A 22,086-nucleotide genomic window follows, 5' to 3' on the forward strand; every position below is an offset into this window, starting at 1 on the left:
CCAACAGAATTGTCAAGAAGTGTTGATAGCAGGAGACAACTGGCCCAAAGGAAGTGGCCAGGTTCACCTGCCTTCCACTCTTGCTTTTCAAATATCTTCTACCACCACTTGGGAGAGCAGTGGTGCAGGAGAGAGCTTTGGCACTTCCAGCTAGTCACAGTCCCATCCTCAGGAGGTAAGGCTCTGGGGACAAGGGAGCACTGCTCTGACATAGCACAGACATCCTATCTTCTCATCTTGTCCTGCGGTGCTTGCCACAGCACTGAATTACTCCTTAATTTTTAATTATTTTCCATAATGATTGAATTTTTGAGATGTGACAGAGCAGAGAAAAAAAGAAAGTTCATTACATTTATTTTTAAGTTACAAATAAAATTTGAACTTTTCATTTCAAATTTGAGAGCACATCTGCATATGTTCCTATTTACATTAATTTAAATAATTTCCTACCTTTATTCATTGATAAGACAATTATACAGACTGCTAAATTATGTACTGTTATAACCTTGTGTTTTATACTGCAGTGCCATGCCCTAAACCAATATGCTCTTCCACTGCTGTAATATAAGATAGCACCTTTTAAAATACAGACCTAGAACATCATTACTGTTTACAGACATACATAATTTATTCGTCTTTCAAGGCTGATATATATATATATACATTTGTACCGTACTATTCATTAGCTAATGTTTTTCTGTTAGATCATGAAAAACTGGAGAATATTTATATATTTACAAAATAGATGGGCCTATTTATATTTGTGGGACATTTTAATGGAGAATCAGCTGTATGTGTTTTGTGGGACAGCATATGCTGTTATATTCCAGAGGGGGGTATTTTAAAATGGCAGATACCTCTCCTCTACTAAATTTAAGATGCCTTTGAAGCAACTGATTTGGTAAAACTCCAAAATGGATCACTAGGTAATCCCAGTTGGTAAAAATTAAGCATTTTCTACTTGCAGTGTTTGTCCTAAGAGTGATTCAATAAGCATACAAAGATAATACGTAATTTCTCATTCTGATCCAAACACATTCTTCCAAATTCCTTATGTATACAAACTGAAATGTCCAACATTCTTTTCACAGGATACTTTCCTACATCTTCCAGAAACACTCAGAAATGTGAACACTGTTTTCTAAGGCATGTTCTTAGTTAGAATGAATGATTCTTTTAAAATGCCATTTATTTATCAAAGGAAAAGAGAATATGGAAAGTTTAGTGTTAAAAAAGCTCCTGAAGAAATCTTCTTAAATTTTTTCCACTTAGTTTATCTATGTAATTCTTAAAACTACAGGACCTGACATAGTGATTGAAACAGGGTTCTGCAGTACAGAAGTCATACCAATAATTTTTTTTGTTCTGACAAAAAGAAGTCAAGGAAAGGTGAAAGAGTTACTATCCATTTGTTTAATCACGTTTTTCCTATAAGCCTAATGCCTAAAATACCTGGCAAAAGAAAACACAGCTAAATTTTTGTTTCTTAAAAGGAGTATTCTATGTTAATTGTCTGCATCCTTTTCAATTTACAATATATTACAAAAGTAAAAATTCTGGAACTACTTATATTCTGTGCAACTATATATATATATATATATATTCTATATATATATTCTATATATATAGAATGCTAAATTATGGTTTTTTGTGCCAAAATTGCCTCCTTTGAAAATAATGATATCTTTAATGAAATTTCATAACTACTAGGAGCACTTAGCTTAGCAATATGAATTTAGACCAGGCAATAACCAGAATGTAGTTTCCATGCTTTCTGCAGTGTCCATACGGTATGTCCACTGAAAGTTGTGTTTTCCCCATTCCTTCTTCCCCAGTGATATTGATATTTATAAAGACTATCTCCAAATCTGCATATCTCAAGGACTCTGCCATAGGTTAAGAATTATTTCTGTAGCTAATCCTTGACTTTATTTCATAGAGTACACTTCTTGCATGAGTTGAACATGCAAATTTCTATGAAACCATAGAAACTATGGCAATCAAACTGTGTCAGAAATAGTACTCATTAGATGGATGTCATCAGCATAAATGATAGTTGAACATCTGAACCTTCTTTCTGTATATGTTTTCTTCTCCCCTGTCATTGTGCTGCAGTGAATTGTAGTGCTCAAGAAAATACACTGGGAAAACATGAAGCCCAAAGAAAAGGTCTAGAAGATATAATTGAAGCAGGTCATATTCTTCTACATAAGGTTAACCCATACAGAAAAACATATCTCCATTGCTATATGTCCCAAGATAACAACAACATCAACAACAGCATAGTAGAAATGGAGGCATTCCCTATCTATCTTGCACCTCCGTTAGTCTGTGAGGAGGGGAATGGGTGCAGGGAGGGAAAGGGAGAGTGACACATAGCACACCATAGAATAAAGAAAAAGCAGTTAAACAAAAATTTATTAACAAATTCAGCAATATGGCTGCCTATGCAGCAGACATGCTGATTCAATTGCACTGGTTTTAAACAAAACAAAATTGAAAAAAATGACAAAAATATACGAAATTATAAACCCACATGTTTAAAGAAATTATAGAAACCAGAGGTTTATTGCCACCACTCTGTGCTTCATAAGTATGCTTAAAGATGTCAAAAAAGATTTAAGTTCAAGCATCAAAATAAAGAAGAGTTTTTTATCAACGAATAACCCACAAAATTGCCTCAAACCACTTCAGACTTTTGGTTCCTTTTTAATCATTAACAAAACACATGCTAGTGATCTGACACAATTAATGGCATAAAAATAAATATTTTCAAAATTTTATAACATTTTGGTGAATATTTTAATAAAACTTAGATCACTGAATTCTGATGTACCAGCCAAAGTCTGTTCTTGCTGAGCTGTAAAGGTAACTATTCAATTTCCATCAATGCAGGGATTCTGACTATCAAAGAAATTTAAACGAATCTGATGGAGATCAGAAAAAAACTTCTGTCAATGGAATTTCTTTAAAGTTTTATTGAAGTAACAGGATTAGAATGTGATCCTAGGGGATATGATCACAGCAGCCATCTTTGGCAAAAAAAAATCCTACACAATGTAATAAGCAAGAATCTAATACCATTGAGAGGACTGAAGTGTCCATTACTTTCCATTTTCTTCCATCTCTTCTGTCCAAATCACAAAACTGATTTTTTAGACATGATTTCTGAAATAGGATCTTCTGTGATGACAGTCTTCTCCCATGAAATTATATGAATAGTGCCAAAACCAGCATCCTGCACGCTTGAAGGTAAAACAGTTTGATGCCAGCAGCAACCCATGCCTTCACTGCCGTTTTGTTATCCACAGAGCTATGTCAGTTCACAACCTGTGATTAAATTACTCTTGTAAATCTACAGCTGAATACACAACCTGATCTGTGTGATTGGCTTACATTTCCACATCATCCTTTTGCCATGGGGGATCTCAGTGAAACTACTATCTCCATCAGAGGACCAAACCTGGCATTGCAATCAGGGCAATAAATACCTGTTGTCAGAGCCCTGCAGGCACCAGCAGGCCTTAATTGCCCTGACCAGCCTCACCAGGGGCCCTCATGAATGCACCTATTCACAGGGATATGGAAACACCTAGACCAGGACCAAGACAGATGAACCTCTTGGAGGTACACCTCTTCCCAGTCCTGCTCTTGGCTGTTTCTGCCCTGTCATTGGGATTTCCCAGACCAGCTCCAGACCTGACTTGTTACTTCACCTTTTGCTGGATTCCTGACTGCTGGATGGTCCCGCCTGTCCACCAGAGAGGATTCACCCCTCTCCCTGCTCCTGTGGACCAGCCTCAAAGCCCATGTTGGAGCAACAGAGAGGTAGCTGTCCTTCCAGTATAAATAGTCTTATTATGTATCACAATATCAATGTGACCTTTCTTGATCTTGAGATCCCTATTCACCTTTTCATGTGAAAAAAAAAAATCCTTTCAGAAAAAGAAAGGAAAATATACATTATTTTCAAAGTCTTTGATTTGTTAAAATGTCCTTTTCATCCTCATTTTACATAAAATATTAATGACAGTACAAGCCAATAAAATATCATATTTAAGCCCTCTGAAATTGCAAAAGAGATTTTACGTTATTTTCACATAAATCCAAAATGAAAAGATATTGTAACTTATTGATGACCTTGTGCAAATGTGCATTAAACATGCAAGGTTTTCATGCCAACTGCATAGAAGCTACAAAGAATTATATAATCTTAGATTTTTTTATGTTTGCATGTTCATAGGTAGTTTAAGAACAACTATGTTCTAGCTTCCAAACTAATTTTGTCATGAATAGAGCTCTAGTGAAATGAAGAAAATACTATTAATATTTGTTAAACTTGAGAACTGTTCATATTCTACTTTTCCTTATTGCAAGTATTTAATGTTGCTATACAGTCAAGGCTAATAACTCTTGACAAAACCCACTAATTTCATTGAAAGTTTACCAGAAACTGAAGGAGAAGGGAAAATATGGATTAAAAGTGTTCAAACTTGATGTTATTGTACCCTGTACAAATTTTCCTAACACACCTGGGTGGTTCTCTGGATACTTTTGTTGAAAGCAGAAGGCTGGGATCAATCTTTGGAAGACACTGTCTTCAACTTCTCAAGGCAATTTCTCAGTGCAATCAGAATATCAGTGAACTTATAGATGTGACTTTGGACAGACAGGCAATACCACGCAATAAAATGTTCATATCTGCAGAAAAAAAGGCATGGGCTAAGTAGGCAAAAGATACATCATATGCGAGATGTATGTACTTTGATGCTTACATTTGGGATGACAGAAGTGAAGCATCTTCCCCATCTCTACGCACTAATGAAGAAATACATATAAGACTCTAGGAAAATATTATGTTTTACGGTCTACTTATGTTTTCACAGATGTTCTAAATACCTGAGGGCTTTCTTTATAAACAGGCATGCCTAGTGTGCCGGGGTTGTAAAATTTTGGTAAGATTTAATTAGCATATAAAAACATCCAGTCAGTTATTTGAACTATACTTTGTCTTAATGGTAAGGGACATCTCTGAAAGTACAGTGAGAAACTAGTTACCTAGTTCCTATTTATTGCCTTTGTAGATATAAAGACCATTCTAGAGAACTTGAAAAACAATATCACCCTGCAAAATTCCAATTAAATGATATCTGTTACCATCTTAATACACTTCAGTAGCTTTATTGCTATCCAATCAGAATTTCAGTAATAATTCTTTAGGAATCTCAATCAAAAATAAGAGAAATGGAGAGAGTTGAAAGTGCCTGAATAAAGACATTATCCTTTCTCAATTTGTGTCATAGTTTCATGCTTAAAAACACAAACCATAATTCTGCATGAAGCCACTACAAGCAACTGAATCTTGTAGCTCTGAAATAGAAGTGTTGGGACTCCTGCATTTACAGAGTGAAGCATCAATCCCTTTTACTTCTCTCTTCTACTTTGTTGTGGGTAGTGTTAAGTTAGAATAAAGAAGTTAAGGAAGTGCAAGGACTGCCAGTATGACTGGGAGGAAACATGGTGGGATGACACACACAACTGAAGTGCTGCAATGAGTGGCTGTAAATTCTTCAGAAGGGACAGGCAAGGAAGGAGAGGCAGTGGGGTAGCCCTGTATGTTAGGGAGCGTCTCCAATGTCTGAAGCTTAATGATGATGCCAACAGGGTTGAGTGCTTATGGATAAGAGTCAGGTGGAAGGCCAACAAGGGAGATATTCTGATGGGAGTCTGTTATAGGCCACCCAACCAGGATGAAAAGGCAGATGAAATATTCTGTAAGCAGCTGGGAGAATTCTCACCATCAGCAGCCATTTTTTTTCATGGGGAACTTCAGCTTACCAGATGTCTGCTGGACATACAACACAGCAGAGAGGAAACAGTCTAGGAGGGTCCTGGGGGGTGTGGCAGATAAATTCCTGACACAGCCAGTGAGTGAAACAACCAGGGAAGGTGCCAATCTTCCTTCTTTAGTGGATGTGGAGAGAAACATAATGACAAAGAAAGAGGAAAAGGCTAAGGTACTTAATGCCTTCTTTTTGTCAGTCTTTAATAGTAAGACAGTGGTTCTCGGAGTACTCAGACTCCTGAGCTGGAAGACAGGAACAGAGAGTAGAATGAAGCCTTCATAATCCAAGGGGAAACGGTCAGTGAGTTGATACACCACTTAGACATATATAAGTCTAAGGCGCCAGGTGGAATCCACACAAGGGTACTCAGAAGGGTGGTGGAAGTGCTTATCAAATCAATTTCTATTATTTACTATCAGTCTTGGCTAACTGTGGAGGTCCCAGTGGGCTGGAGATTAGTCATTGTGATTCCCATCTATAAGAACAGTCAAAAGTAGGATGTGGGGAGCTATAGGCCTGTCAGTTGATTCTCTTGATCAACTTGATCTCTTTCTGTGAGAAAGTGACCCACTTAGTGGATGATAAAAAGGCCGTGGACTTCAGCAAAGCCTTTGACACTGTTTCCCTCAATGTTCTCTTGGAGAAACTGGCTGCTCATGATTTGGATGGGTATACTCTTCACTGGGTGAAAAAAATTACTAGATGGCATGGCCTAAAGAGTGGTGGTGAATGTAGTTAAGTCCAGTTGGCAGCTGGTCACAAGTGGTGTTCCCCAGGGCTCAGGTAAGGGGCCAGTTCTGTTTAATATCTTTATCAATGGTCTGGATGAGGGGATTGAGTTCATTCTGAGTCAATTTGCAGATGACACTAGGTTGGACTGGAGTATTGATCTGTTGGAGGGTAGAAAGGCTCTACACAGGCTGGATTGATGAGCTGAGGCTTATTGAATGAGGTTCAACAAGGCAAAGCGCTGAGTCCTGCACTTGGGTAACAACAGCCCCAAGCGGCACTACAGGCTTGTGGTAGAGAGGCTGGAAAAATGCCTTGTGGAAAAGGACCTGGGGTGCTGGTCAACAGCAGGCTGAACATGAGCCAGCAGTGTGCACAGGTGACCAAGAAGGCCAATGGCATCTTGACTTGTATCAGTAATAGTGTGGCCAGCAGGACCAGGGTAGTGAACGTCCCCCTGTACTGGCCACTAGTGGGACTGCACCTCAAATCCTGTGTTCAGTTTTGAGCCTCTCACTTCAAGAAAAACATTGAGGTGCTGGAGTGATTCCAGAGAAAGGCAGCAAAGCCGGTGAAGGATCTGGAGCACAAGTCTTATGAGGATCTGCTGAAGGAAATGGGGTTGTTTAGCCTGGAGAAAAGGAGGCTCAAGGGGGAAACCATATTAACTTCTGGAACTACCAGAAAGGAGGTTGTTAGCCAGGTGGGGGGCAGTCACTTCTCCTAGGTAACAAGTGATAGGACAAGAGGAAACATCTTCAAATTGCACAAGGAAAGGTTTAGATTGGATATTAGAAAAAATTCCTTCACTCAAAGGGTTGTCAGGCATTGGAACAGACCGCCTAGGGAAGTGATGGAGTCACAATCCCTGGAGGTATTTGAAAGACGTGTAGATGAGGCACTTGGGGAGATGGTTTAGTCGTGGACTTGGTAGTGCTGGGTTAACAGTTGGACTCAATGATCTTAGAGGTCTTTTCCAACCTGAACAAGTCTATGAAAAAGCAGAAGAGAATGGGAAAAAAGTCCTCTTAATCACTCTTTCTTCCTTCGACCTTCGTTTTTTTCTACCAAATTTCCTTACTTTCCTTTCCTTACATTCCTTTCATTTCATATTTAGAATTGTTGATGAATTTCTTCAGGATTGTTCCAATACCACCTCCAAAAAAAGTTGAAACTCAAAGCATGATTTGTTCTGCAAAGTTCCTCAGAATTCTCTAGGTCCTTAACTTTGTCATAGCACTACAAAGCCTGAGAGGTTCTCTCTATTTTTAGTCTTCATACCTTTAAATATCAAAATGGCAATGTACTGCAGCAGTGAATGATCAGCAAGAGAACTTAATGTTCCAAAGTCAAGCTGACCAGTAAGTGCCAGAAAAAACTTGTGCAGTCATTACTATAAATAGTATCTTCAACAGCCATTAATGGGAAAACTACAGAATGAAAATCAGTTTCACATTGTACCAGTCTGGAAAGCAGGACACAATTTTCACACAATCACTAGATGCAGAAAATCATTAAACAGTGCCCATTGGAAGAGACCTCATCAAATCCAACATCTCCACCTCAGCTCAAAGCAACATAATAAGATAAAAATATTTTAAAAAATGGAGAAAATTCAGCATTTTGACTTACATCTTGAAAATGCTATATTCCACTAATGTACAATAATAATAGATATGTAAAATTCATCTTGTTTATTGAAGCAGGAAATAAAACTCCTATCTTTATCTCATTAACTAGTTAATCCTGAGTGTAAAAGCAGAGTGTACACTGCATTCTGCATCTTCAGCAGAACTGAATGTGGAGAGTGGATCTGACTATTCCTTGGAGTACCAGAGCCAGTTAAACACAGAAAGATAATCCCACTGGAAATGAAGTTCTCGTTGCCCTGTTAGTATTCATGCATGATTTCCAGCTCAGACTGCTTTTGATTTCTGATGTAGTATCTATTGCTGGATAATTTTAATTAAATAAAGCATTGTAACAGTTAATGGATAGGTTATTTTTAAAAACAAAAGCATAAATTCCTCACTAATAGACAATGTTAAATTGTTATATGACTACCAACACCAAAAAGACACTCCAGTCTCTACTGGATGTTTTGAGGCAGCTAATGCTTGAGTTTCTTCATTATGTTTCTATTCATTAGAGTTCTTAAACATGGCAAGTGCTAAGACACCGGCTCTCTTGCTGGTACCCTTCCAAGCTCATTTCACTTACTGAAAAATTGCCTTCTGTTACTTCATAATGCCCTTTAAAACAAGACAAAAGCAAATTTAAATTCCAAGGTTTTACGTAAATGTTGAACAAGTTCAGGAAAAAAAATAGGGTGTTTTAGAAAAAAAAAAGTTTATATTATAAACGTTTATCAAACACTATTTGCATTCTTCAGTACAATGATACTCAGAACACAGAAACTTTCCAGGGATTTGTTCTTTAAAATATCTCCAATCCCAACTGCACGCAACATCACAGAAAAATTGGAATGTAACCAAGTGTCCAAAACAGTTGTTGAGAAAACAAGAGGTAAAAACCACCAACAACAAAAAACCCACACGCCACCCCCCTTGAAATTTTAATTACGTTAGCAACAGTAGAAATTCAAAATTTAAAATTTAAAAGACATTATTATTCTCTAGCAAATGAACAATTATCACTTACAGTATAAAATTGCTAGTTGCAAAGCTGTACTAAAATTATGCTCTGAAGACAGCAATATACAACTAATATTTGCAAACAAAATAAAATTAACAAAATGTCATTTTTTAGTTTGAAATTAGGCTCTAGAACAATGTTTCTATGTAGAAATAGTTGAAGATTATTTTACCATTTTCTTTAATGTAGAAGACTAACCAGAGCTATTTGTTACTATTCTTAATTAAAACCTTCATGGAGTGATTACATTGAAGAGGGTCACTTTTACTGTAGCACAGACATATGCATCTCCAGTTGGGGATCACAGATACTTTTGTTATCAAGCAGCAGTATCAAAATAAAGTTCATCACTCCAAAGACCTTTACATGAAGAAGAACAAAAGTCTTTTAGATTTTGATATGAAATGGTTAAACAAATAAGTAAATCCAGAGAATCTCGGTCCCTAGTACTTTACTACAATGCACTTGCACAATGTCCCTTACCATCAGCAGATGGTCAAGGTCTACAAAATATAGTTACCACAAGCGGTCCTTTTACAAAACAATATCACTGTCTTGTTGCTTGAATCACAACTTCTTTTCATACTCAAATTCCTGTATCCAGGAAACATAAAACTATATCAAATTACACATACACTGTGATTACAAAGCACTTTGAGATCTGCAAATCAGAACCATTTTCTATAGCAATTTAGCGATAGGATGGTTATGTCAAGGAAACATGAATGTTCAGGTCAGCGATAATTCACAAATGTTATAAGAAGGAAATAATCGGTCAGGTTTTCAGAGTTATGCAGATTCATTTACAGATTGCATACTAGATTCTTAATTACGTTCTAATCCATTCTGCTTGACTATGGATATTGGCTACATTAGAAAGTGGAATAGAAACAGAATACAAAGTGAAGCTATAAGCACTGTGGACTCGTTAACCACAATATACACATTTCATGGAATCTACTTCTAATATGGTCCTGTAATGAAGTACCACATAACAGCTATAAAATATGGGGGCATGTGCTTCCAAGGAACATCTTCCAGTTTGTTCTTCTCTAAGAGGGATAATGTTGTAATTGCTCAGTGATGCAAAGCAAAAAGTGACAGTTGTTAAGAACAGACCTGCTTCAAACACACTCCCACTGATATTTTGAAAATAACCAACAGGTGACATCCCAGAATAAACACATGTAAAACTTGTAAATTTCAGAGGTAACTTATTTAGAGACTTATAAAATATATAAGCAGGTAAGAATAGTGCCTTCACTGGCTGACTTCTGTATGTCTTTAAATGGAGCTCAAATCTGTGAAAAGTAACCTGATGTCTACCTTGAAAAACTTATCTAAAATTAGAGGAACTGAATTTTTTTAAGAAAAAAAAATTTCACACCTTTCTATGCCAAAACACCTAAGGAAGTTTATCATCTCTAAGAACAGATCAAGGATTACCAAACTATCAGTACCCATGTACTTACATTTAGACATCTGAGACTGAAATGATGAAATGTTATTGCAGTGACAGCATCTGACTTGATCAAAGTTTTTGCAGATTTTCTATTCAACCCCTGAGAGGAATAATACAATATATAAACATCGTCAATTTATTTAACAAATCCTGGAGAAATATTAAGAAGTATTAAAAACTATCTTCCTATATTATACTTTGGCACATTAATAGATGTAGCTGGGTTTTCACAAAAACTGAACATGTCAATATTGCCTAAGATCAAAATGTCTACAGTAGGAAAAAAAATCATTGAAAATATTCTGTATACTCTTTATGATGAATTTTTTTTCAGTTACAAGTTAAAACCTACTTTAGACTTTAAGGCTTACTTAAAGTCTTCTACACTACAGGAAATTCTTTAGCACTTTTACTTTAGCTCATACCTGTCAGTGTAGAGTCATGATGGCCGATAAAGATACAAGGAGTCAGTTATGTGCAGAAAAGATGTCTTCTGTCTTTATTTTCTCATCTGCTTTTTTATAACCCTTGCTAGCAGCAAACAGTATCCTTATTTTAGGTAAGCAAGCAACAGCGTTTTCATTGGATAGTTTGTATAGGTGATACATTTGGCAAAGCTCAAGGTCTTATTGCAGTTCCCATATCCTAGGCCTACCAACTTTACAGTCTGCCTTTGTTTTCTCCATTAGGGCTGCGTACTGACTTCCCTATCATCAAGGATACACCCGAAAGTTTGCCCAGTCAATATCTTCATCCTGGGACCTAATAGATAAAGATACATACCTTTTGTTCTTTACAAGCTAACTTTAAAAGAAGAATGCAGAAACTGAGATGGTAGGTGTATTATGCATGTTAGAGTAGTTTGAAGAAGATTCAGGGAAAAATGACCATTTGAAGGCTGAAATCAAAATTCTCCAGAATTCTTAGAGGCAAAAGAGTAAGTCACATGGAATTTCAACTCATATATAGTTTCCAGTTCTTGAATCATTCAGTTTTGTCAAGTGACTTTGGAGGCATTTTCACTTGCCTCAATTATGTGGTCTTGCATCTATATAGTTATATTTTGGCTTGCCAACAATAATAATTAAAACCCACCATATCCAACCATGCAAACATCTTATTTTCATTTCAATTATCAAAAATATAAAACCCTTTGCACTCTCATGTCATGTTTTTCATAGTTATCTCTGAAAAATAGGCATTTTCACAAGTGAAACAGTGCCATCTTGTGTACTATGGACTTTTTCTCTTGCCAAAGTAGGAATATTTTTTCCCAAGGGTCATTCATGAATTTTTTTTCCCCCTAAGAATGATATCAAGTCCCATAAATAAAGTTTGAAGTTTACAGATGAAAATAGTTCTTCAGGTTGTTCAACAAGCCATATTAAAATAATATCTTCCATTGAAACAAGGAAAATGAAAACCAGTTTTCAAATGAATCACCACAGGGAAGTTAGATTCAGTTCTCCACAAATACATTTTACTCATATAATATCTGAGATTTATGCAGTTTCTGTGCAAAATGGTTTAGATTAAGTTTTAATTAAGAGCTTTAAACTTTAATTTATTTAGGCTGAGTCTCCATTTATTTAATGTCCCTTATTACCTATGTAAATGCTTATCAAACAATTTAAAAGTATTGATGACCATCATTAAAAGCAATGTAGTCTACAACATCTTATTTTCAGTTTATAAATACAACTCTAAACTCTTATTGTTTTAGACAACTGGAAATAGTTAATTGGTGCTATATAAGAATGAGCAAGTAATAATTTTAAATAATGGCTCACATTTGCGTTCATTTGAATGCCAAAAAAACCCCCAAAACCATAAAAAACCCACTCAGAAAACTCTGTTTAGAAACCACTAATATGGATTCAGAGTAATTAATAACTCTAGAGCATCTTTCGACGAGTGTTTTCATCATTTTAAAATTAAGTGGTGACTCGTACTGCCTATAATTCAGATAATTGTTTTAACAGTTGATAATTCAATGCTTTTTGTATCCATAAAATTATTAATTCCTTCTGATTAACTTTGCCCAGAAAAGCAAGCTGAAGGACATAGGTGTTTATAATACAAGAAACTCAGCAACAGTGATAAAATGAATAGACTTTTAAAATGGACTGATATGTAATCTATTTCTATAATTTTAAAAATTTCAGTATTTCTCAAAACTTATGTAAGTTGACACAAATATTACAAAACTTTTAAAGCATAAATAGATTTTTGAAATCATAGATAAATAAACTGCATTATCCAGTCACATACTTTATATAAAAACAATTCTCATCTGAGAGGAAGATTTCTGGGGAATAAGACACTAAACAAATGGCAGGATTGAATGTCAAGAGTTGATATGTACCCTAAAGGTAATTATGAACTGAATCATGTTTAGATTAGGAAATAAAAACTCTGTCTATTACAGGTATAATCTCAGGAGTACCCCATGTCACACTTTTAACTTGCTTCTATCTATTTTCCATGCACTGTGTAATATAAACAGTTCCAACCCAATGAAATTTCCACATAAGTCACTTTGTGGTTAAAATACAAAAATAAATTTTTAAGGACCAAAATCCAAGTAGGTGAACAATACAGATTTTTCTAGTTGTACTACATGTAGTAATCCACTCTAGTTTTTTAAATAGAATAAAAAAAATTTAAACCTTTTACAGTCACCCAATATTAGAAAACACTTTGCTTATGTAAGTTCAGTATTAAATTGAATTTTAAATGCATCATTAAATATGCTGAATAGTTTGCATGCTACAGTCTGGAAGTCATAGAAATAAGAGTAATTCAATTATCTGATATTCTTTGATGACTAACTTGACACACATTGGGCATACATTAGAAAGAAAATAGGTGCTATTCCACAAGCATTTAGTGACTGTATTCAGAATTCAGTCAAGCTAACATGAAAGTGAGAGCTCCATGTTATTATAACACACGATGTTTTCTGCATCAGCTACAAAAAAAGACCCCATCACAATAATAAGCAGTAGACAATATTTTAAGCTCTAAGAAGCATGCACATGCTACTAGGATCTCAAAACATGACACTCTAATATTTACATAGCTCATATTCAACCTGGTGGTCCTGGACCAAGCATATTTGTTACTTAAAATGTTACATACCTTTTACCTGAAACAGTGACAACCATCCTCTTGAAATAAGTCGCAGTATTAAAATGGCTATACAAGGATTATTAGGAAGCCCAAGACCTGGTTGTACCTTTATAACTATTATTTTATTTTTTGTTTGTATATAATGTAGGAAAGACTTCTGACGGTATAAATTAATTTTACTGTTAGAGGAATTTGTATATACTTACATTACCAAGGATCACTTATTAGTAGTTCCTAGGTAAATCATTCACATATCACTCTAATTTTCACAAAACATTAATTTTGTCTAGGATGTCAATGTTTATTTTAAAAAATTCTCACAATATTGCTGATTATTTCTTTATTTTTCTGTATCTTTGCTTTACATGATGAAGATCATCCACCATGAAAATTCAGGCCACTTGGAAATAACTTGTAAAGAGGTGGATGTCAGTCTCTTCTCAAAAGTAACAAGCAATAGAACCAGAGGAATGGCCTCAAGCTGCCTCAAGGGAGGTTCAGATTGGATATTAGGAAATATTCCTTCCCAAAAGGGTTGTCAAGCATTGGAACAGGCTGCTCAGGGAAGTGGTGGAGTCACCATCCCTGGAGGTATTTAAAAGATGTGGAGATGTGGCACTCAGGGAGATGGTTTAGTGAACTTGGCAGTGCTGGATTAATGGTTGGACATGATTTTAGAGGTCTTACTCAACCTAAACGATTCTATGATTCTGTGATACCAAGGTAAGGTTAGGCAAACTGCACCCATGTGAAAATAAGAGTGTGCCATCTGAGTTCAACAATCTTAGCTACTACATCTCTTTATACCATCTCATACATCTTATGTGAAGAGTTGACACAAGCTGAAATGGTGTGATAATACAGAAGTAAGTGAGGCTACACCAGCTAATAGATTATATCCTCTGTCTTAATCTGAGTGAGAATGACTTTTCAATATAATTTAAGTATGTGAATGATCAAGAGAAATTCTTTACTTCCAACTAATTTACTACTTACACCCATCCACTGTGTTCATTGCCTACACAGACAGATACTCTTTCACACATTTTCTAGGTCTAATCTTCAGTAGAAACAAATTTTTTAGAAGTTGGTTTTGGGCAGGAGGTTAGTAGGAGGGAATGATAAAATAATTTTTCCATGTAATGGAAATGTAATCTCTTAGTAACAGCAGATAAGAGCTTGGTTAACAGCATAGTACAGCAGATATTGTGAAAACAGATTTCAGCACAGACTGTCAATGAGCCACACATTTCAGATGAAAAGGTATAGTAACATTGAAACCCACTAGGTTTGGAGGAGAAAAATGTTGCTTGTAATCTCATCTGCCAATAGAAAGAGAAGTGGGCCATATCCTAGTGTTACTGATTAATAAGTTTCAGTTTTAACTTTTAATTTTGGTTAATTATTTACTAATAAAATTACTAACTATAGTATTTACCAATATTGTTCATAAACCAAGTCCTAAAACTATTTTGAAACCTGTGAAATGTAAAGATATGAAATAAAGTGGGCAAGTCAAGCACTTGTAATAAATAATGCATGTCTAAGGAATTTGCTGATTTATTTTTGAAATATTTTGTCAGATACGATATCTATTGAGAGGACTCCTAAAATTACAACAGAAATGGAATCTAGCTTCTCATATAAATTTCTTCAATATTTACTTTTTTCCCCTATTATGGATCATAAAGCAACAAGAAAGAATTAAAATCTTTCATGAAAACCTTACATGAACTAATACTGTTGACTCAGTAATGATTCTGCCACACCAGATTATATAAATTGACCCCATTTCATTACCTGTCCTTAAAATGTGCCACCATCTTACATAAAATCAGCACATAACTCCTTTAAATTTAGCTCATTGATCCAGAATGAAATGTTTTTTTAATTAATAATAGAATCATAGAATATGTTGAGTTGGAAGGGACCCACCAGGATCATCAAAGTCCAACTTCTGGCCCTGCACGGGACTACTACAAGAATCACACCACGTGCCTGAGAGTGTTCTCCAAACGCTTCTTAGACTCTGTCAGGCTTGCTGCTGTGACCATTTCCTTGTGAAGCCTGTTCCAGTGCTTGGCCATCCACTAAGTGAAAAGCCTTTTCCTGATACCTAACCTAAAACTCCCCTGACTCAGCTTCAGGCCATTTCCTTGTGTCCTGTCACTGGTCAGGAAAGTGAAGAGACCTGTCCCTCCACTTCCCCTCATGAGGAAGTTGTAGACTTCAATGAAGTCTCCCCTCAGTCTCCTCCAGGCTGAACAGACTGAGTGACCTCAGCTGCTCTTCATATGCTTTGCCTCAAGGCCCTTCACCATCCTCATGGCTATTTTTTGGATGATCTCTAATAGCTTAATGTCTTTTTCATATTGTGGTGCCCAAAACTGCACACAATATTGAAGGTCAGGCCACACCAGTGCAGAGCAGAGCAGGACAATCCCCTCCCTCGACCGGCTGGCGATGCTTTGCCTGATGCCCCCGGAACATGGTGGGCCTTCCTGGTTGCCAGGGCACTGCTGACTCATATTCAACTTTCCATCGACCAGTACCCTCAGGTCCCTCTGTGCATACTGCTCTCCAGCTTCTCATTCCCCAGTCCATACACACAACCAGATCTGCCCCGTCCCAGGTGCAGAATCTGGCACTTGCCCTTGTTAAAATTCATACAGTTGGTGATTGCTCATCTCTGTAATTTCTTGAGATCTCTCTGCAGGGCCTCTCTGCCCTCAAGGGAGTCAACAGCTCCTCCCAATTTGTTGTTGGCAAACTTAGTATCCCTTCTTATCTTGTGTCCAAGACTTTAATGAAGATGTTGAAGAGAACTGGGCTGAGGATGGAGCCCTGCAGAATGCCACTTGTGATCGGTATTAGGTAGTTCTATTCTCAGAAATGGTCCCCAATAATCATTGCTATGACATCAGTAGAACAGGAGGGAGCTATAGATTTACCAAAAAAACAAAAACAACCCCAAAACCAAAACCAAACCAAAAAACACCAAAAAGCCCCCCAAAATAAAAAAAAACTCAAACAAACCAAACAAAATTCTAAGAAACCCACTGTCAACAGATACAGTCTAGTTTGAATGAAAGTTTAGAACTCAACACTGCTCTTTTATTTAATATTTTCCCTCAGGAATAATGTTTGTTACTGTCTTAAGTCCAGTAGAAACCAGGATAAAGTTTTTTTTATCAAAGCAACGTAAGTAATAAGCTATGTGCCTTCACTGTGTTACTTGTCAATGAAGGTAAGTGCATGAAAGCCAAGTGAACATCACAAATGAATTCTGGGAAGACCCATTTTAAGAGTTATCAGTCACTGTGATTTTTAGAGTACAAAAGGAAAAGACTGATGGCGGTTGCAGTGCTTTGCTTGTGCAGGAACATGACTGGACCTTCTCAGCCTTCCTGAAGAAAGTTCACCTCAAGTAGTCTACTACATATTGGTGAGGGCACAACACTGAGTTTATGACAAGTGACAAAGTCCTCTTATTTCTATTAGCCACTTTTCCACAAAAATATCTTTCAAAATGCTAAAGAAAATGTATGTGAACCTCATTTTCCCTTTTTTTAATCTGTGTTTTGGTAACACAATTATCAGCCATTCTTATGGTACATTTGAACTGACATTTTAAGGAGATTTTAATGAGGTGCAATAGAGTTTATACACTGCAGATGATAAACATAACTGAGACAGTGTTTCCAATCTCCTCGTCTACCATTCACTACATCTCATGTGATGCAAAGATGGCACAGTGTTACACACATAAGTGAAATACTTAAGATCAAATTAGTTCTCAGAACAAACATACATACAATTAGAACAAATATGCTGATTATTTGAAGAACATCTGGGGAAAAAAAAGAAATAAAATTCTAAGTAATTATATATTTCAAACATTCATGGCAGAGGAAATAGAAAACAAACACAGTTAGGACTGAGACCAGCACTTCTATTGACTTGAAATAAATATCTTGTGCTTCAATCCAGGCTGGTGAGTTATACCACTGAATACACACACACACACACACACACATACACACACACATATGTATATATATGGTATATTAGAGTTAGTATCACAAGGTAACAATCTACTTATTTTAGATAAAGGATGAAGAGCGAAGAATCATATAATTTCTAAATACACTCGTGAACACAAAATCTTTTTTATTTCAAATAAATGTAATTGAACTAAACTATGTGAAGAATTTCTTCTCTTTGCATACTAAGAATTCCTGAAGCAGCACATCAATATTAGACAGCTTAGTTACATTACTAGAGGACCTGGTCAAACTAGTGAAACAATGCTTTAGCACTACTTCTACACAAATTTTCCAGCACTTCTACCACATAATATTCTTCGGAGTGAAGAGCTGTAAATTTAGGCCTTGAAGATGTATTTCCTTGAAAAATATGACAAGAGCTTGTCAGGTAATATTTGCCTTTAATATTTCTTATCTCTCTAATACAAGAAATAAAATCTAATTGTTTTGAAACTGAGTTATGAGGTAATAGGTTTAGGTAGCTTATTAAAAAGACTATTGCTCAAAGAGAGGTGGAATGTAACTCTGTGCATTTTCCTTCAGTGAAAACCTTTTTTAATTTTCATTGTTTTTAGGATTCAACAACTTGCCCCTAATAACATGGTATGCCAACTCTGCTGCTTTGAAAACTGACTAGTATTTAAAATGTGGATCAGTGAAAACCAGAAATGTAATATGTCAAAAGGACACGCATGTTGAATGTTAATGGGATGAGTGCTAGGTCATGTTTTAATAAAATTCCTCATTAATCTGAAAAAAAGTATAAAGAACATGCTAATGAGATTCACATATCTAAATTGGAAGGTGCCTTACAGACCAAACAACAGAGAAAAGTTTGGAATGTAGGGGAGGAAAATATCATTGATTTGGAGTATTTTCCATTATCTGGCAGATTTTCTAAAAAATTAAGTGCAGAAATGAAATTGTAATTCAGCTGGATTTTCTGTTTGGTTTTTTTTGTTTTGTTTTGTTGATTGCTTTTATTTTTTTTTATTTTCTTTTTACAATGAGAAATGGAAGGCTGTTCTAATGATAGGTGACTTGAGGACAGCTATGGTGAACAGAAAGTTAGGCAAGATTTTTTTCAGCACCATTGCATTCAGAACTGGACACAGTCCAGACCACAGCAGAGGGAGCAGGGAATGCTCCGTTGCTCCTCAGATGCTCTAGCATCATGCAATTTACACCACGCACACCCTAAGAGACTGCTACTGTACAGAGGTTAACCTCCACAGAATCTGGAAGGGAGCCTCAGAGGTCCACCTAGTCCAACCTCTGCTATCCTCTCCCTCACACCCGCATCCCCAAATTTGCATCATAGTAAGCAAAGGGCAAAAAGCACCTATGCACAAGCGTATGGGCACAGGTGCAGTGTTGTGGAACAGGTCACTTGAGGCAATTCAGCAGAGCTCTAAGTCTACACCTTTCAGTACCACATGTATGTAACAGCAATTTTGTATTAAAGAAAAACCTATAAACTGAACTAACGTAAAAATGACCAAGATAAACAGTTAACTGAAGGCATAGATAATTGAAATGTAAGAAGAGCATAAAAAAGTATCCTAGATTTAGACTGGCATAATTGAACAGAGAAAGTTTATAGAAGTTCAAGAAGAATACTATTACAGATTTTCAAAATTTCTTTTCACCTTACAGGAGAAGCGTCAGATATTCTAGGAATTAATTCTTTGTCAAAATATGTTTGATTGCCATAATGAGAAAAATGCTATGGGAATAGTAAAATATTTTCAAGGGTTAGGTGAAAGCGTGTTGCTCTCATTCAACTGTATCTAAGCAAACAATTAAACCAAAACCAAAGTATTTTTAACTTTGTGATAGTAAACAGACCCTCCATGTTTCCTTAGTATCAGATTATTATACTATCCAAATAATATGAAAATCAGTGTTGAACTTCAACTCTACAGAAGTAAAAGATAAAGCCTGCTGGCCCTTTGATTTTTATGACTTCCTGAAAATAACAGTTTAGATGAAATGCAAATTTAGGCACCAGAAACAATAAAAGGCTACCTGTTTTTCCAGAGATATTAGGCAAATGCATTTTAATTCAGTTCATTTTCAGAATTTCATTAAAAAATAAAATTTGAAATAACCTAGACTATTTCATGAGTATTTGCAATAATATTAACCATTATACCCAATACAACAAGAAAATACATTACAAAATGTATGAAAGCTATATGAACTGTGTTGATTTATTAAATGCACATTTACTTTCGCTCTTGGTGTACACAGATGATGAAAATGAATTTTGAATTTTCTTGTCAGTTACAGTTTAAACAATCTCTTTCACGTTACAGGAATGTGATTTGTGCTTAATTTACCTTAAGCAGCAGTTAAATTTCTATAACCTTTGCAGTTCTGTTAACATTTTTTCCTACTCAGGAGCCTTAACGAATTTCTCTTTCTACCACTAAATTACACGGATCTGCATTTAATTATGAGAGCACTTACCAAATGAAATAGAGCATAAATGAACTCTCATTTAACCTTAACACTGCTTGAAAACCATAGATGTCAAAGATGAATAATAAATGTTCAAAGCTTAAGCCTTCTTCCTCTGGAACTGCTAGAGTCACTCTATTAAGAAGAAACACAATGAAACACTGTTAGGATTTGGAAGATTATGTAACTGTGACCAAATTATTTCTTGTTCTTCTCTGAGAGGTAGATGGTTGAGCATGTAATGTAACAAAATGTAAAATATGCAGGCAATTAAAAAGTATCACATCACAGAAGTTTTAGATACATTGTATTATTTTTATTTCTTTAATTTACTGTAAGCATTCAGAGTAAAAAATAATTTTGCATCATGTTAGGAAAGATCCTAAGAACAATTATTTATTGTGAAATTTATCAATTCAGATTTACACTACAGGATTACATCAGCTGCCAATGTTCAGCATAAATCTTTTTAAGAGAGATTACACATCTATCAATGGCAGAACAGAATAATAAATCCTTTATGCATAATGCATTTCTTTTTCAAATTTGGATGATGTGTAAACCTGCTTTTGAAAACAATTATTTTTGTGCATTTACTTGCTCATCTTGATACATGAAGTCCAGTTGAATTAAGTGGGACTAAGAAGAGGGGCAAAAATTTATGCAGTTGGCTTCTACCTTTCAAACATCAAGAACTATTTCACTTGTGCAATATAGTATATTGCAGGGATGAACACAGTCTCCTAATTCAAACACCCTGAGGAATTTTAGGAACTAAAACATGAAGAATTAAAACTCTCCACATACTCTGAAAAAGTTTGACATGAATGAAAATAAGGAGTTTCTCACTGCAGTTATCTACAGAAAAAGTAAACCAAATTGTTCATGAATAGATAACTGTTTTCATTCAATTAAAAAAAGTTATTAAAATACTCATTGAAAATTTTGGCATGTAATTTTTTTCAACTTAAATTTTTTTGTTGCAACAAGGAGAGATGAATTAATGTATAGGTAACACCTTAATAGAAGCAAAGCCTGTGGGGTCACATATTATTTCAAAATATACCCTTACATGAAAGAAAAAACAACAACCAACATGGAGAAATATTCCCAAACACTGGAAAGTTTGCTGTCAGTCAAGGAGAGCCTAGAAAAGCTAAGAACTTCTAAGGAGTTAAAAATCTGTGATGGGACTTGCACTTTGGAGAGCTGTCCCGATATCAGCCAAAGTCAGCAACAATGAAAAAACATTGGGATCCCTTAAAAAAACCATTCAACTGCTGTAGAAAGTGGTTTAAAAAGTGACAAGCATGTACAGACAGAAATACACCTTTATGAGACTGCAGCAAACCTCATTTATTTCTGAAATACTGGTACAAGGTGTCTTGAATAAAAGGTTTGAAACAGAAGAGTAAAAGCTTGCGTCAACAGACCAGCAGATATTTACTGGTGGTTGTCAGAGATCAGTGATTTCTCCATTAGCTCACATATGTACTTCAAGAGTGAAGGAAGATGAGAAAGGACAGTGAGAAATCTCTCGTCCACAAGTTTTAAAGCTTGTCATGGGAATATGTCTTCACAGACAGCATAAAATAGAAATGTCCAGATATTGATGTTCATCTCATTAGACTGTATGAAGTTTCAAGCTTATCTCTGTTTTATCTATTCAAACTACTGTATGGCCGGAAATTCTGGGCAGCAGTTCTCTTCTCACAACTCACAACTCAATTTCTGCTTACAGTTTTAGCTCTGG

At 35.7% G+C, this 22,086-nt stretch overlaps 1 protein-coding gene across 9 annotated transcripts in view; it reads right to left on the reverse strand.

Moving 5' to 3' along the window:
• Positions 1–22,086, reverse strand: part of CDH18 (cadherin 18) — a 501,066-nt gene that overhangs the window by 276,201 nt on the left and 202,779 nt on the right. Inside the window, exon 1 of one of the 9 annotated variants that reach the window (XM_064662046.1) lies at positions 10,703–10,721. The exons of the other annotated variants lie outside the window; for them this stretch is intronic. The gene's annotated coding sequence lies outside the window, so the exon portion shown is untranslated. Of the gene's footprint in view, positions 1–10,702; positions 10,722–22,086 lie in introns of those variants that run through there. 9 annotated transcript variants of the gene reach the window in all.

This window comes from Pseudopipra pipra, chromosome 1 (assembly GCF_036250125.1).
Source record: "Pseudopipra pipra isolate bDixPip1 chromosome 1, bDixPip1.hap1, whole genome shotgun sequence".
Lineage (NCBI taxonomy): Eukaryota > Metazoa > Chordata > Aves > Passeriformes > Pipridae > Pseudopipra > Pseudopipra pipra.